Here is an 18,399-nt window from a genome sequence, read left to right as displayed (position 1 = left end):
TATGGGCCGGTAGTTCCCAGGGTCTGTAGAGGTGCCTCCTTTGTGGAGTGGGACCACTGTTGCTGTACGCCAGTGTTCAGGTACATATCCCATAGTAAGGCTAAGGTTAAATATCATTTTTATATGCGGTTGTAGCTCCTCTTGGAGTTCACGTAGCACACATCCAGGGATACCATCAGGTCCCATTGATGCTGTGTGTTCTGCTTTGCTGAGGGCGGCCCTCACCTGGACATCTGAGATGACAGGGAGGTTACATTCAGCTGTGATAAGTATTTCTTCTTTTGGGGGAGAGGGAGGGGGGATATTTGCACTGAACCTGTCTGCCAGAATGTTGCCAATATCTGTGGGTTCAGTGAAGTTTATGTAGTTGTGTACTAACTCTGAGCATATCTGAGGCTTTTGGTTCATGTTTCTAACAAAACAGAAGAAGGCCTTGTGGTTATCTTTAGTGTCCTTGACCATTTTTCTCTCAGAGTTGGCCTTGGATGTTGTTATGAGAGAACTTAGCTTTTTACTAGTGCTGACCACAGATGCCTTCCCTTTATGTGATTCTGCTCTGTCCTGCAGTAGCCTCCTTCTATCATTATACAATTTGTCTTTGGCTGGGGTCCACCAGACAGGATGCTTAACCTTTGTGCAAAGGGTCTGGGTTAGAATTGTGTGTGCATGCTCCATGCATTCATGGGGATGTCCGTGGGAAGCATTTGCAAAGGGGTCAGCATTGTGGGTTGTGGCTTCCACTGGCCCAGAGGGCTGCATGGATACCATCTCAGGCCTAACAAGTGAAGATCTGTCTATTCACATATACTTCAAAGTAGTCTACTGTGCTGGTGGTGGTGGTGGGATATGTATATCCAGACAGATTAGTTTGTGTCCAGATCACACTAGTGGATGATGTTCCACATACAGTACCTTTTTATGAACCCCCAGAGTGAAGTGTTGCTTTGGACCTGTCTCAGTGTGCTGACTGATGAGGCTTGGTACTATGTTGTATGGAATGTGGCAGGTATTGTTGCACAGGTGTCAGCTGAGCACTGATATCTGGCCATGTACATGTGTATCCACCAAGAGACACACACATGCTACATATGGGAGTAGTAGTATTTCACTACAGTTGAGTATCATGTATAGTATGTGTGCCATATTTTGCTGACATAGTTTGCTGATACCCTGTTTGTGTTCTCTTTCAGGGACATGGTGCGTCAGCGAAATCCTGCCTACTCTGCTGCAGAAGATGAAGAGATACACCAGAGCCTGGTGCGGGATTATGACATACTGTTTTCCCGCACCAGCCAGAATCAGCAGGAGAGGGCTGCACTGTGGCAAGACTTTGTCCGTAGGGTAAATGACATTGGCACACATAATAGGGCATATGAGCAGGTACGACATCACTGCAGTGATTTAATCAGAAATGTCCATCAGCGTGCGTCGGATATCCACAGGCAACAGGTCGCCACAGGAGGTGGGGTGGCCACACATCCCCCCCTCACCAGACTGGAGAGGCTACTCCTAAGTGTTGTGGCTCCAGCCCAGGAACATCAACAGCAACACACCTGCATTATGATAGAGGCTGGAGCCACACAGCAACACGACATGGAGCGTGCAGGTAATATGCCATATGTTCACTTGACTGTTCTGTACACTGTTAGTTTATGCATGTGTAAGGTGTGTCCTTGGTATGTAGCTGTCAACATAGTATGTAATTGTGCAGGTGTGATATTGCCAATATCAGCAGCTGACATGTGTAAGGCAACTGTTGTACTACTGAACTGTATCATACGCAGTATCAATGGCACAGTTGTGCCCACTGACATTAATCCCCTCATTTCTGCAGGTCCCTCCAGTGTTACAGCAAGGCAGCCCATCCATGCTGGTGAGTGTGTATTAACAATACCTATAATACTCTTGATAGTGCTAGTAATAATAGTGTAACTCAGTAGTGCTCTGTGTGTATACTGCGGGGTGTGCATGTGTGCATGTGTGCATGTGTCCACGTGTGCATGTGTGCATGTGTGCATGTGTCCACGTGTGCATGTGTGCATGTGTGCATGTGTCCATGTGTGCATGTGTGCATGTGTGCATGTGTCCACGTGTGCATGTGTGCATGTGTGCATGTGTCCACGTGTGCATGTGTGCATGTGTGCATGTGTGCATGTGTCCACGTGTGCATGTGTGCATGTGTGCATGTGTGCGTGTGTGCATGTGTGCGTGTGTGCATGTGTCCACGTGTGCATGTGTGCATCACTGGTAACATTGTGTAGACATTGTAAACTGTGTTTCCTGTCTTCTTCCCACAGGTTCTGGTGCTGCTCTGGTGTCCTGCAGCAGGGAACCTGAATCTGGTGCCACAGGTACTGATAATGATGATATCTGTGTAATGGCACAGGAAGGTGTGTCACGGTCCATCATTGGTCAGCCAGTTGACAGTACACAGCTGTCAACCCCATCATTGCGCACAGTCAACCTGCCAGTACATCCTATGTCACCAATGTCCCTAGGTGATGGACAGGATACAGTGGGCATTGACCAGGGTAATGTGGTATTTGTGGCACATGCTTCCCCACACAGCAGCCATGGGCAGGGTCCTGAGATGGTACCACACAGACAGTTGCCCATGGGTTCTCGTGGGAGCATCCGTGGGTGTACTGCCTCTGGCAGACGTGCCCAAAGAGGTCTGTCAACCTCAGCTATGTTTCGGGCTGTCATGCAGGCACAGTCACGTATAGAAAGGTACACCAGACAGGGTCTGAGGGAGCTGAGAGCATGTCGCACATCCATGACTGACAGTATGCGTGACATTGCGGATGCTATCCGTAATTTCACCGATGTCATAGACAGACGTTGTGGGGACATATTACAGCAGTTCCACAACTACATGTCCATGAGCCAGGGCAATGGTGGACGGTTGCGACGTCGACGTGGCCGTATGCCAGCAACAGCAGCAGCTGGCAGTCGGCGCGGACGACAACAGGCCCGTGGATGCCCCCATAGTGCCAGCAGCAGCCCCAGCAATGCTGGGTCTGTGCTGTCATCAGACCGCCCCAGGAGACCACGTACACGTGCCTCTGGACAGTCCCAACAGGGACCTGTGTCCAGTCAATGTACACCCACTTCTGATGACAGTACCCAGTCTGGCTTAGTACCGGATACGGTCCGTAGCACCCCTGCCAGGCACAGGTACCGTGTCCGTGGCCACAGACACTGATCTGTATGACCTGCCAGGTGCAGTCTGTGGCTGTCCACAAACTCCAGTATATGGCAGCCATGAGGTGGAACTGTGTGCATGCATACACACATGCGAAATGTTAACACCTAGGGCTACCACATACACGCACACACTGCATCAACAGTGCCCCACCCTGTACTGCTGTCCCTCACCAACACACATACACATACATGTCAACTGGTGGTATCAGTGGCAGACTCAGGCATACCTAGTTCACACTCTGTGCATATGATGAAACTGTGCCACCTCCTGCAATCTCCAACATCAGTGCAGGAACAGGTTAACTTGTTGCTGATGCACAGGGTGACTACATAGAAGTGTATTCATAGTATGTTGGTAACAGTACAGTGTGTTGGTATGATTGTGTGTATATCCCAGCATGCCTGATGCAGTAACTGTATGACTGTCCTGAATTGTTATCTACACCCATAGTAAGTACCATAGTGTAACAGCTGCACATTTTTGCATACCGGTGGTAAGGATGTCAACAGATAGCCACATACATAGGTAGCACAGGGGAGAGGGTAATGCAAGTAGTGATACGCAATGATGGACATGTACACTAATGGTGGCATGTTGCCCACAATGACTATGCAATGTTGAAGTTCGCGCATGTTGATATGTGTGCAGTACCAATTTAATTTAAATTAAATTAAATTTTAAATAATGTCAGTTTTACCATGGACATCTGAGCTGTGCATTCCTGGGTACATGTTTATAGTGCCTGCATATTTGCACTGTTACCTACTGGAAGTGGTACCCCTTCTTTGTTGTACAATGGATTACTTCCAGCCCTGCTTACTGTAGCTTTGTTTGCATGCATGTTTGCTTGAGGTTCCCTGGAACACTGATTCCACCTGCAATGCAGATTTACAGAGCTTCTGTGGATTCCTAGTGAAATCTGCATAGCTTACTATACGTATGTCAATGTCTCACTTGACAGAACTTCACTGTCTGTCCTGTTCACATGTACGTTGCCTGTGACACATTGCATATGACTTACCTGGCATTTGCCCACGTGTGCAGTCATAAATGCCAGCACTATGAAATCAGAAGCAGTACACCCACACATACTCACCTTCAGTATGTTGTTCCCCATTGGCCCTATGTGCTGGTAATCACCATGGCAATCACACTACTATGGTAGCATTTGCAAAGGTAACTTGTGAATCACCTCTATTGTCCAGTTGTGGTATATGTGAGTCATGTGGCAATGTCACAGCTGCCACATGTATGCAGTCAACCATCTCCCCTGGCCAGGAACGTACAACACATGTGTGAGATGCAACCACATAGCCAATCTGGGGACTGAGCACTCTGAACCCAGTACTGCCATATCCTGTCAGGTGGCATGACATACTACAGTGACTACAATACCAGTCTGACATAAACCTGCACTGACAGCAATCCAAACACATGAACACACTGGGGCATACTTGTAGCCTCAGAATAGCATCCTGTCTGAGCATCACACACCTCCGCAGCTGGCACACAGGCATACGTTAAGTCGGAACAGAGCACATGACACACATGGCACACACATCCTGTGTGCCAAACACTCTCAGCATGTAGGGCTACACAACACACCTGCTACAGATGTGTCAGGTACCTCTCTTGGCCAGTGCAGTGGGGTCCCGCTCAACAGGCTGTACATGGTGAAGGTCACAGTGATATGCCTGTGGGGCACTATGGTCCACCACATAACACATGCATACAGGTCAGTCAGAGGCATGGACACATATGACTCAGTCATTGTCCATGCCACTATGGATGACCTGAGACGTACCTCCCTGGACTACATGATAGGGAACATAGAAGGGCTCTCACAGCATGTGGCATGGGCTGGTATGAGCCTGACCTTGGTTGCCGTCATACCCCCACCAGGTATGCTACCACAATATGTAGGAAGGGTGTTCTATGTCTACATTTTGCTCAATCTCCAATGTCATTCATAGGGTATCCAATGGCTGTCAGCATGTGCTTACATGGTAGGGAAGCCACAATGATTTGCGAGGGGCAGCTTGCACGTGTCACCCATGGGCCATTGTATATTGGCAAAGCCTCTTGATACACACATAGTGCCTTTTGCTGCAGGGCTCAGATTACATAGCCACCTCCGCGGGTATCACACGGGATAGGACACTAACACTAACAGTAATGCTATGCAACACAAGCAGTGTACACTGCAAGATGCATGCACTGGACACTGTCCTTAGCATGGTAAACTGCAATATCTGTGCAGTAACAGATTCCTGATTCACGGATCACAGGTGCAACCCATCACTGCCAGGTTATACCACATACCATGCCTGTCGTCCCCTACACATGTGCCGCACATGAACAGGGGGGAGGTATCTCAAGGCACCACAGATACACACACCTCCAGGTTGTTGGCACAGCACAAAGCATCAGGGCCTATCCATGTGCAGCTAACAGTGTGTTGGAATGCCTTCTGGTTCATAGCCTGGCACACACAACCCTCCCATACACAGGAAACCCACCTGTCCTCCCTAACAACACTGGGAATATGACGGTCTCTACATATGTCTTTATATGGCTGGACTGCATCCAGCCGAACATTGTGTGTGAGGATTACTGTAGCTACAACACACTAGCTGAAAGGTTCCTAGCATGTAGTCACTGAATTGCAGTGGAACAACATGTTACCACTCCCACAACAGGTGGGAACATGCAGCACCTGTTCATCGACTACATGTAGACTATATGGCCCAGACCAGATGTGTATCTCCTGCTGTTAGGATGATACCATATACAACTCACACTGTATATAAACATACCGCATGCAGCCCCTGCACAGTAAGACACAATCATAATGTTATGCAGTGCAAATACCATTTATTCACTTGAGGCATGTGTCAGACATGGGAACTATTGAAGGTCACAGGTATATATGTGTATGTGGCACACACATACATGTGTGCATTGCCATTGCTGGTTTAAGCAATGTCATGCATTGTTATGAACAACAACCCACACATGGGCATTTTGTGTGACACAAACACACGTGGCAGTTGTGGGTTTCCAAAACATACCTAACTGTGCTCTGACAGTAGTAATAGACCCAGTAGCGGAGCGCACTATTTGCATTACTGGGCGATTTGCCCTGTTTGGCTGTACTTATAGTGTGGTGACATCACCTGTGCTTCCTGGGGGAATATGCAGCATCTGGTGTATTGTAGTAGTTGCCAAAAGGAACTGTTCTCTCACACTTGCAATTACACACACCCTACTACCCCCCACACACACTTGCCATTTGTAGGATTCATACCCTTACCTAACTATGTTACGACACTTGAGAGAAACGCATTAGCGGAGTGCGCTATTCAAATTACTTGGAGGTCCCTCTTCTCTGGCTGTACTTATAGGGTGCTGACATCATCAGTGTTTGGAAAGGGTAATGTGCATCATGTAGTGTGTTCTCCTGATTGCCAAAAAGCACATATTTTTTATACAGAATTGCACACACACAAACTCCCCTCATCCAAACACACACACTTGCCATTTGCAGGATTCAAACCCCTACCTCACTATGTTATGGCACTTGAGAGAGACGCATTAGCAGAGAGCACTATTCAACTTAGTGGGAGGTTTCCCTTCTCCGGCTGTACTTATAGGGTGCTGACATCATCAGTGTTTGGAAAGGGTAATGTGCATCGTGTAGTGTGTTCTCCTAGTTGCCAAAAGGGACATTTCTTTCATGCAGACTTGCACACACACTAACCCCCCTGCACACACACTGGGCATTTGCAGGATTCAAACCCCTACCTAACTATGTTACGGCACTCCAGGCGGACGCATTAGCAGAGTGTGCTATTTGCATTACTGGGAGGTTTCTCTTCTCCTGCTGTACTTATAGGGTGCTGACATCATCAGTGTTTAGAAAGGGGAATGTGCATCCTGTTGTGTGTTCTCCTAGTTGCCAAAAGGGACATTTCTTTCAAGAAGACTTGCACACACACTATCCCCCCTGCACACACACTGGGCATTTGCAGGATTCAAACCCCTACCTAACTATGTTATAACACTCCAGACGGACCCATTAGCAGAGCGCGCTATTCACATTACTGGGAGGTTTCTCTTCTCCTGCTGTACTTATAGGGTGCTGACATCATCAGTGTTTAGAAAGGGGAATGTGCATCCTGTAGTGTGTTCTCCTAGTTGCCAAAAGGGACATTTCTTTCATACAGACTTGCACGCACACTAACCACGCTGAACATACACTGGGCATTTGCAGGATTCAAACCCCTACCTAACTATGTTATGACACTTGAGACAGATGCATTAGTGAAGCGCGCTATTCATATTACTGGGTGGTTTCTCTTCTCCTGCTGTACTTATAGGGTGCTGACATCATCAGTGTTTAGAAAGGGGAATGTGCATCCTGTAGTGTGTTCTCCTAGTTGCCAAAAGGGACATTTCCCTCATACAGACTTGCACACACAACAACCCCACTCACCCACACACACACACACACACACAGAGCATTTGCATGGTTCAAACTCCTACCTAACTATATTATGACACTTGAGGGAGACGCATTAGCAGAGCACGCTATCCGAATTACTGGGCATCTGTTCTGCACTTGCAGTATTTATAGGGTGCTGACATCTTTATTTCTACAGAGGTATGTACATCTAGTACTACCTGTCAGGTGGGGGATAGCATATATATGCATTTGCAGCCACCTACTTCAGGGTCAGATATGCACATCGCACTGGCAGGTTATGTTCTATACCATGCTTTGTGAAAACAGGACCTGTAACACACAAGACAACCAGTCCAGACCACCCCTCCCACATCCAGGACACACACTTTGCTTCCCTGGGAACAGTGCCAGGATATGCAGGTGTTCACATACACTATTCCAGTTGTTAACGTCAGGTACAGGCATATTGTGTGTGGGAACTACTCAGGCCTCTACAACATTACCCTACAGCCACTACAATTTGTGAGTCCATGTGCTATGGCAGAACCACTCACCACAGCCACAAGGGGGAATACATATTGCACCTGACCATCTGCAACATGGGTACTCACTGTTCCACACCAGAGGTAGACCACCATTGTTGATATCTGACCATACCCACCTTTCCCTGGACATCCATATCCCATCCCCACCCCCAGGCTAGGTTGTCACTGCAAACAAACTGTATTTATCACAAGCAGACTTTACACTTGTGAAGACTGGGGTGGAAGACTTCAAAGGACCCATTCTGGGTGAGTATACAGGCCACTCTGCATAATCCTTGTCAATTGCATTCTATGAGCATGTGGAAGGTTTGCATTGATCATGCTATCCCTAATATACCCATGACTGCTCCACAACTGTACACCTGTCAGGTGTACACCAGCCATATATGAGCTGTCCAACAGACAGAGTGAGCTAATACATTGCAGAGCAGTAGCCCACAGAGGGAGGACATCTCTGAACAGTACCGGCACGACACTTCAATCCCACATAATCATCACGACACAGTTTTGACAGTGAAATTGTCCAGACAATGCAGATAAGGCTCCTCTCAGTCTGTTATTGGCACCCACTTACTGTTAGAGGTCCTCAGCAACCCTCTTCCAGCACACACCAACAACATGGATGTGGCTTAGCACATTCAAACCCTGGGATCTCCACTGTGTCCCTGCTTGACAGAGGCACAGCACACTAGCCTCACACGGTGCCTTATGTGACCTACTTTACAGTGGCACAGTAGCCTACTGTACTGGGGAGGCAGACGCCAAGCACACTCTGGCTAAGCTGTCATTCCCTAGGGCAAACAGCCTAGTGTTGACCTCTACACCCATATGTTTAATTGTCAGATGCACATTATTTGTTGCTGATAGACTGTTTTCAGGTCTTTATTGCCATAGCATTCCCTGTTTGTATGAACAACGTGTATCTGTGGAAGATGTTTGCATGCACGGAGGGATCCACTATATCAATTATGTCTCTGTAGTCATTTAACTGTGTGCACTGGGCAGATTGCTGTAATGTGGTTGGTTCCTGGAATACGTACAAATACCAGATATGTGTGGCCAACTGCTAAACTGAGATTTGGCCTAAGTGTGTGAGCATGCCCAGTTCAGCCTTCCCATGGCATGTTGTCTGACATATGTCTCATTTATCAAAGTGTGCGAGCATGCCCAGTGTGTGCTTTCCATATGTTGAACTCTGCAGCCCACCACATTTGTGGATGAGTGTGAACTTCAACAATATCTCCCGTTTATGGTTGTGTGTTGTGTGTCATGTTGTGTAGTTACTGTCCGACTGCTTTGTGTGTGAACACAACAGGGATTATACCGTGCCTGCAGGGTTTGCATGGGATACTTTGCATACAGTTGTCAACATCCTTTCATACTGACCTAACACTGTAGTACCGAATAGTGTACTGGTTCAGTACTTTCACTGTGGTGGACAGTATCCTGGGCTTTAGTCCTATCACTGGTTTACATTCCCATAGTGAGCACAACAGCCTGGTTAGGGGCCAGTTGTGCACATCTGACCATGTTGCATTATGTTCAGATATGAACTACTTATACCAGGCTTGTCCAACATTGGTAGTGTATTCCACAACATAGGTGTACATTGGCAAACAGTAGCGATGTGCCCTAGGCCATTTCTAATGCTAGTCAGAGAGTGTGTTTGTCCTTCGACACACATTGTAAGTGGAGTTTGCCATGACATATGTCATGGTTAGTATACTGTGCCTCCGTCTACCTGTGACATAACAGTGATACCCAGGGTAAACCTACCATCTCCCATCCACTCATCACGATTCCTCTTGAGGTGAATCGATGAGTGACTCTATGGATAACCTGTACTGGGAGTTTACTCATGAGTGGGGGTGGATCATGCAGTACAGCTTGTCCTATGTATGTCAGTGCTGGGGTTCAGGTCTCTCATGTGCATAGCTCACTGCCATTCAGATTGTACAAGGTGCAGCATGTTCATTGATTCCAGCTTGGACATGGCTTTATACATCAGGCACAGGGGGGGTTGGGGGGGCCCCTTTTTTTGGGTTTTTGGGCCCAGGGATTTGGGGCCCGGTGGGGGTTTTGGGGGCTGGGGGAAATTTGTTTAAATCAGGCCCAAAACAACCTTGGATTTAGGATTATTTATGTTGAGAAAGTGACTTTAAATATTGATGTGTTTATTTATTGGTAGGGGAACATGTTATATATATATTTTAAATATGCTGCTTTATAATAATTATATATATTTTAAGGATTGGATGTTGATTAAGAGGTCTTTGATGTACTTAATAATATCGTATTTAATGTGTAAGGTTTTGAGTGAACCATGACATCATTTCCTTTTATCTAATAAGTGGGGTGGGAGTTTTACAAGGCTATTTAAAACTTGTGTATTATTTGGTCTGTTGAATTGCTATTTAACAAATGAAAAGCACTTCATATTAAAGTTTATAGAAAGGAGAATTTTAGTCTCCTCCTATATGCTAACAAAACAACAGTGTTGCCCCTATTAGACAGTGCAGCAATACACACAACAGTCCTGACATCAACATCACACACTAAAATATTTCTTTAAATTGCTCACCAGTAGTGACATAAAAATGTTTGGTTTAACATCTGCAGATGAGGGTTATCCTCTGCAAGCCAGATGGTCCTGGAAGAAGTTAAGCAAAAGGTAAGGACCACATCATCACAATTAACAGTAACGCGGGACAATACTTTTACCCCTTTATATGTCCATTAAGTATACTATCAAAAAGAACTTGGATGGTAGCTCCAACCTAAGTTAATCAATTAGAATGTGTTGTTAACTATAGCAATCTTCAATCCCCCCCCAAAAAAGTAACTTATTGATTTCAACTGTTTTACTGAACAACAGTATTCAACAATTGAGATACCAAAGCCTACCTGGAAGCTCTTCCTGGGACATGCCTGCTGTTCCCTAAAACTGTTGCTGTATTCAACAATTTTGATACCAAAGTCTACCTGGAAGCTCTTCCTGGGACATGCCTTCTGTCCCTGAAACCATAGCACCAATGTCGAGGACATGTTGTTCTGCACTTTCCTGGGAGCTGTCTGAATCCCTGACAGTGGGCAGGAACTTTTCATTTGGTGTTAGGTTAATGGTGGCTCTATAGCAGGCCCCCCAGTACGCATCCTGTCACAGCCCACTGCAGCTGCTCTCCTACATGCAGATTTGATCATGTAATTGGCCCTATGGTGCACCTGCTCATATGTCATGCCGTGGCCACCCATAGCATTAACATCATCCACAATCTGCCACCAATTCTGCATTCTGTGTGTCATATCTCCCCATCCTCTTTCAAGCAGAAAAGCACCATGTTGCCTAAAAGCATCAACAATAACTTGATTTTCAGCACTGGTGAAGGCTGGTCTTCGAAGATTGAGACACCTGGGTGGTACAGTCCTAGGTGTCCTAAAAGACAACAGAAGGATAATACAAATAAGTATCACATGACTACAGAATAACTGTTCCCAGATAAAACAGAAAAGGTAGCATCTCAGTATTACCCACCAGAGAAACATAAAACAGTCTAGAAATTTGAAATACGAACAACAGGCTGGATGCAAAAAAAGGAAAGTAACAATAGCAACATATCCTTGTTTGTGCCATAACAGAAATGTAACTTTGCTCCCCTCCTAAAAAAATGAATAGGCAAATGATACATTTTGCTAAAAAACAACTTTGAAATGCTAAAAGTGCTATCAAATGAATTTTCCCTGAAGCATGTCTACAGATTTATCACAGAACATTCAATTTTAAGTTATTGCCAATCATGTATACATGTGAAATGCCTTGGAAAACTTGCCCATGGCATCAGTACACTTCTAACTAATACATACAGATAAAAGTGTAAAAGCCTTTGCTTCAGATTTTTCCTAATTACAATCCAGCACATGCAGTATGTACCTAACAAAATGCAAGCATACCTTCTCAAGTTCAGTAATCCTCTGTGCAGACATATCCTAAAATAATAGCCTCTGTTCAGTGTTCTCCACATAAACAAGTCTCCTTACCTTCTGTTTTCTTAGCTGTATGGTTGCCTTTTTATATGGTGTAGATTCAGGGCTATTAGCATGGTGAAGATGCAAATGAGGTGTGAACTGATCAGAATTGCTGAATCCCAAATACTTACCTTAATGTAGGAGATTTAAACATAGTGCAGACAGTCCCTCAGTGTTTGTTTTAAACACATTGCAACTGTGAATGATTACTGGTTGGGAAGAGAAAAATACAACAGCACTGCAGGCTGCCCTACATCCAGTGAATGTGACAGGTTAGACTTACAAAGTATTAGATGTAAGCAGCACACAATTCACAGGTTGTGTTCATTAACATCCAACCTCTCCTTCATTTGTTGGCAACTGCATATGATATTATTTCCATTTAATAACCTCACGCATTTTAAGGCCAATGATATAGAATGGCTTACAGACTGCATGTCTCAGATTACTTGTCATATAAGAGGAAAAGAATGACTAACAAACACAGACAGGTAAGAAACAGCTGTATATTTGCAAGAAATAATCATAACTGGTTGCGTGATCACTTAGTGCATTACATCCAAAAATAATAAATGTACAAATAGTAACATGGTTTCATATTACTGTAGATGATATTGCAGTTGGTTGTGTGCAGAATGATTTCAGTTCCTTGCTGCATAGCTGTTTTGTGGCAAAGTGGGATAAGGCACCCTTTCTGTATTCTGAAGGTTCATTGGTGTGAGAATTCAAATCCAGATCTATGTAGGCATATCTCATGTGAACCAACATTTTCTATTGTGTATGTCATAGATTGATTTTCCTCATTTCATCTACTTGTCGCCTTTTTTCTTTTTTTGCTTTTCTTACTTTTTTTTTTATTTTTTTTTATATATATTTTTTGGGGTCAGTGTTTATGCGATACAGCACTTAGACAACTGGACCACCCAGAAAGCAGACAGAATACCTTCAAACAGGACTCAGATAGCCAAAAGTAGAAATTGGATACATTCAATTAATTCTATTGAGCACCATGCAAACCTGCTAACTGACATCGCACAGTGGTTAAAACAGAGGTCTTAAGAATGATTAGTACATTAGGAAATGTCATATAGCTACTCCCATGGCAGCAGCTATAAGTGTAGTATTCTGGAGTACAGATGGTCCTGGATTCTAGGACAGAGTGTGCAACCTTTTTTTTACTGTTGTGATAGTGCAATTTATATCAATGAACCAAAACTTAGACAAATGTTATTTCAACTTTCTTGTGGCAAAAGGTGCAAGTGTAGGACTGCCATACACATAGTCCTGGGTTCTAATACAGGATATTCCATGCACTTTTACTGTTGTTCCATTTCCCATTATATTCACTGTCACTTATAATACTTTAGATAGTGGAGTTGATATGAATTATATGTATGAGGGATAAGGCACCCGTAGTGTGTTTTCAGATGAATAACTGAGGATATACTGTGTACTATAGTTCTGTAAGTATACTTCTGCTATCTGGACTTGCATGGGCTGTACATTTGCCTAAGAAGCATACACAACTCCATCTATATCCAATAACTTTGTCAGGTCACATACATACATGTGTGGGTTGGGAGGGTGGCCTAATGGTTAAGGTGTTTGCCTTACAAACACAAGGTGCAGGGTTTGAGTCTCACAAGGGATAATTGGCTAGGCTTACGATGGCTCGCAAGGGCAGTTAGCCTAGTACTAACCTATGAACAGCTCATACTGTTTACCCGTATTTATGTATGATAACTGACTATGTCTGAGCATCACTTCTTCTCTGGCAAAGATGGAAATCAATGCTGTAGAAGAAAATGTTTTGTCACTCATGCCTAAATTTGAATCCCACAGTGTAAAAATCAATTTTCTCAATGTATAAAGGTGAAAATAAATGTGTCATGTCATTACATTTATGCCCCCAGTGCATGTCTGCAAACCTAACTCACCTAACATTATCTTGTAATTTCCAATATGTATTTCCAGGCTACATCAGTAGACACCCCTCAAACCAAGGCCAAGTATCAGATTAAAGTTTCAATTGCAATTATTTAATTCCTCATTGCTTAGCACTGCTGCTCTCTGCTGTTGTGCAAACACATTACTTGGGTATGCTACCAGTAAATGCAATAACTGGATTTGGTGGGAAAGTGTCAATCTCCATTGCTCTAGGTCTGCTGATAGACATGGTTGGCATTAGTGGTGAAGGTGCCAGGTTTAGGGCACAGAAGTAGGGTGTTCAGGAGTCCAGGATATTTACTGGACTCCTCAGCACCACAGCAACAGTATAAGCTAAAGAGAGTACTTGTAAGATTTGGAAAGCTTAATATAGGCAAGACTGGTAAGCATAATGCTCTTTTGTTCTTTTCTGTTCTTTCCCCAGCTACCAGGGATCATGAGTTCAATGTCCAGGCCCATGTTGCCTGACTGGAGAGACTGAGGGAAACAAGTGGCATGTATGCAGCAGAAGAAAAGTGTTATTGTATTATTAAAAGTTAAACATTGCTTTTTTTGGTATTTTATAGAGTTGTATCAAATTGGGCGTGCATATCCCAACTGTAAAAACAAGCAAGCATGCATTAGTCTGTACACAAACCAGTTGTAAGACTCAAATATTAGACTTTAGTCAGAGGTTATGGGTTCAAATACCACAATTCACAACTATACAATATTGTTATTTCTTCAATAATATTTACATTAAATTAAAAACTGTATACCAGTGGCATAAATGCCCTGCTGTTAACTGTAATCTGTATAACTGAAACATGTATATGTGCAATATATGCGCATTTCAAGGATTACTTGCAGAAATCTGTAGTACAATGCATATCTGTTAGGAGGTATACTTAAATGTAATACTTATGATGAAAGAGTTGTATAATTGTATTAATGCGTTCTATGTCACATATGATGGTACGAATTTTATCTCTTTTTTTTTCTCTCACCCCACTCATTATCTCTCTTTTTCATTTTTTATTATGTGCTGTCAAACTGTCTCCATGTTGTCCATGTATACCACATCTCTAAATGCTCCACAGCACAGTGAGGTAGGCCAGCCCAGTGGATCAGCCTGGCCCTGCTCCACTGGCTGCAGCACTGATGCCCAGTATGTCTGGGAGCCAACCTGGCAGCACTGCCTCTGATCCCCCTGCACTACCTGTGCCCTCAGGTAGTCCTTCCCTGGAGACTGTTGCAGTGGTACCCTCAGGGACCAGTGGTAGAGGTGGTGATTTCATCATCCTCAGTGAGTTGCCAGGGATGGTGTGTAGGGTCTTGCACTTCACCATTGGTACATGCCTATGCCGGATGGAGAGGCTGCTCTTCCTTATGTTCAGTAGGAGGAAGAGAAGGAAATGTCAAGCACCCCAACCACCAGTGGAGTAAGGTGACAGTGATGACAATCCAGTGGATGAGGACTCGATTCTCACTGTCTTCAAGCTTGAGGGGCCTGGGTCTGGGTTGTCCTTTCCCTCACCCCAATCAAGGTGTCCCCCAAACATTTGTGTCCATCACTGTCCCTGTCTTTTGTGTTGTTTGTCTTCTATGTTTGCAATTGCTTCCTCACCTACCCAACTTACCTAACCCAGACATACCTACGTCCCCCCAACATTCCTGTTACTCTGAAATAAAAATAAATGGGCACCTCTGCCAGAAAAAATCATCCCATACATAGCTTTCCATTTGCACATGGCTTCTTGCCACACCTGAGTCGGTTCAGCTGGCTATGCAACATTATACATTGATGTCACCTCTCTCTATGGAGGTGACAGTCCAAACTCAGATAATATTCTGTACATAGGAGCAGTTTTTACTATTGAAGAAATGGATAGCTATGGTTCTTTCCTACCGCCCTCCTGCACATTCCTGTATTGCTTTCCCTTTGTTCTTTCCCCATGCTTACTCCCCATTTCACCACTTTCCTATCTACCCCATTATCACCACTTTAATTTGGTCAAAAAATAGAATTACATACAACACACATAATAGCCCAAAAAGCAATGGATTCCTTCACTTTTTTGGCTGCATGTTTACATGGAGGTGCCCATCACCTACCAATGCACGACAATAGTGAACAGCGGCAAAATGCTGTGGTTAACTCCACCAATGGTGCTTAACACCACTGCTATGCCAGCGCACTGCAACACATGTACTATAGAATTCATGTCATTGCATTATCAATGTTTTTTTTAAATAAATTCTTTAAAAGTATTAGATACACCTGGATTCAAACTCAGTATCATCTGGGGTCAAAAAGATATGTGTCAATGCATTTACACCTGCTGCCACAGAGTCAGTTAAGCAGTAGGTGTGTTTCATAGACTCAATGCTAACTCTCAGACTTTAGCAATGTGACTCACATTTACACACACTGCTTAGCTGCACGCAAACATGAATAGTATTAGAAATGTATATCTTGCGTGTGCAAACACTTTGCCAACCACCACACAAGCCTGCTGTTTGCCATGCTATGGAACAGTAAATATTATGTATTACTGCTATTTACTGTCCATTTCCTGTCTATGACATGAAGTTATATGTGGCAACATAACTAACTGAAGGCCCTATCTAACAATATGTCACATATTTACAACACAGCCATGTGTATGCCTCCTCCCCACCACTGCAACCTTGGTGCCTCAGTACTTTTTCCATGCATATATTACCCACACTACAGAAATTAATAGCAAATGTTGTGTGATATGCAATGTGCATCAGTCTAGTAACATACAGAACTAGAACTATTGACCCATAAGCTTAAAAAGCCTTATCTGCAAGGCTAAGGAAGGAGTCAGCATGGACCTTATCTACAGGGACATAGCTGACCTTCAACACACTTGACCCAACCCATTTTGGTTATGCCAAGGGTAGATCTTGCTTATTAAACCTAGTAAACTGCTTTGATATTGACCCCAAAGACCTGGATGAGGGATAACAAGACATACCACCTATGAGGTGTTATCCAAGGTCTTTGACACTATCCCCCATTCTGTATCATAGAGATAATCTCCCATCTGTGAATTAACACATACATTACTAGATAGATAGCCAATTGGCTCACTAACAGAACACACAATGTCAAAGTTGAGGATTGCACCTCTACCACTAGACCACTTGCCAGTGTAATACCACAAGGATCTGTGCTGAGCCTTCAACTATTTGAAAACTATTTCTCTGAAGCCCAGGCAAAGGTAGTTGGCCTGTGGTTTGCCAAGTCTGCAGATGACTGTTAGTTGGACACAGTCATATATAGTCCCCCAATAATGGTGAGATATTACAGAAGGGTCTGACAGAAAAAAATGGTGCCAAACTCACAGACTGAACCTTAAAGCAAACAATGTATCATTCTCCCCTTTGACAATGAAGTACCCTGCTAATTATGATATATATAGCACTCCCTCTAATCTCAAACACAGTGTTGTGAGACTTGGGAACACATGTTAAAAGCAACCTACACTTCAATTACTATGTGTCCATAATGGTGAGACACGCATTCTACATTGTGTATGTCATAAATAAGACCATCACATCCAAGACCAGGAAGGTCATAGCTCTGCTGTACTCTACCCTTATCAGACCACTAATTAAGTAATAAGTTTCTTTCTGTCTGTACCTCACCAGACACCTGCTGCAACTGGAGAAAACACAAAGGTTTGTGTCTGGGAGAATCAAGGGCCTCCAAAACATGACATACATAGAAAGACTGAAAGACCTGTCGCTGTACTCAGTATTATGCAGGCTGCTGAGAGGTGACCTATGCCTGGCCTACAAAGCAGTCTCAGACCCTACCCTACTGGAAATGTTGGTCATCTGCAAATCAAATGGGACGAGAATAACTTGCTCCAAGGTTTTCAATCTAGCCTGTGACATAAATAGAACATGCTGTGGAGACAGATATATCCCCAGTGATTGACACTCCTCTGTAATAGGCTCCCACCACATGTGAAGCAGTGCTTCTCAATAAACATATTCAAGTGCAACCTTGACAACTGCATGGGTGATTGTAAATTCATCCCTGGGGTGGCACTTATGTCCCTGATGGACAGGGCCAGTTGGTATTACTCACAAAATCACTATGCTAACAATGACCATCTAACGATACTCAATAAGGGTACTTGTGTTTTTACAAAGCCTAACACCCTGTGGTGATTAGACTAGCCTATGAACCTATG

This window comes from Protopterus annectens, chromosome 4.part0 (assembly GCF_019279795.1).
Source record: "Protopterus annectens isolate FY-2018-M chromosome 4.part0, PAN1.0, whole genome shotgun sequence".
Lineage (NCBI taxonomy): Eukaryota > Metazoa > Chordata > Ceratodontiformes > Protopteridae > Protopterus > Protopterus annectens.
The sequence above is the reverse complement of the archived record's forward strand: the minus strand, read 5'-3'. Positions refer to the sequence as shown.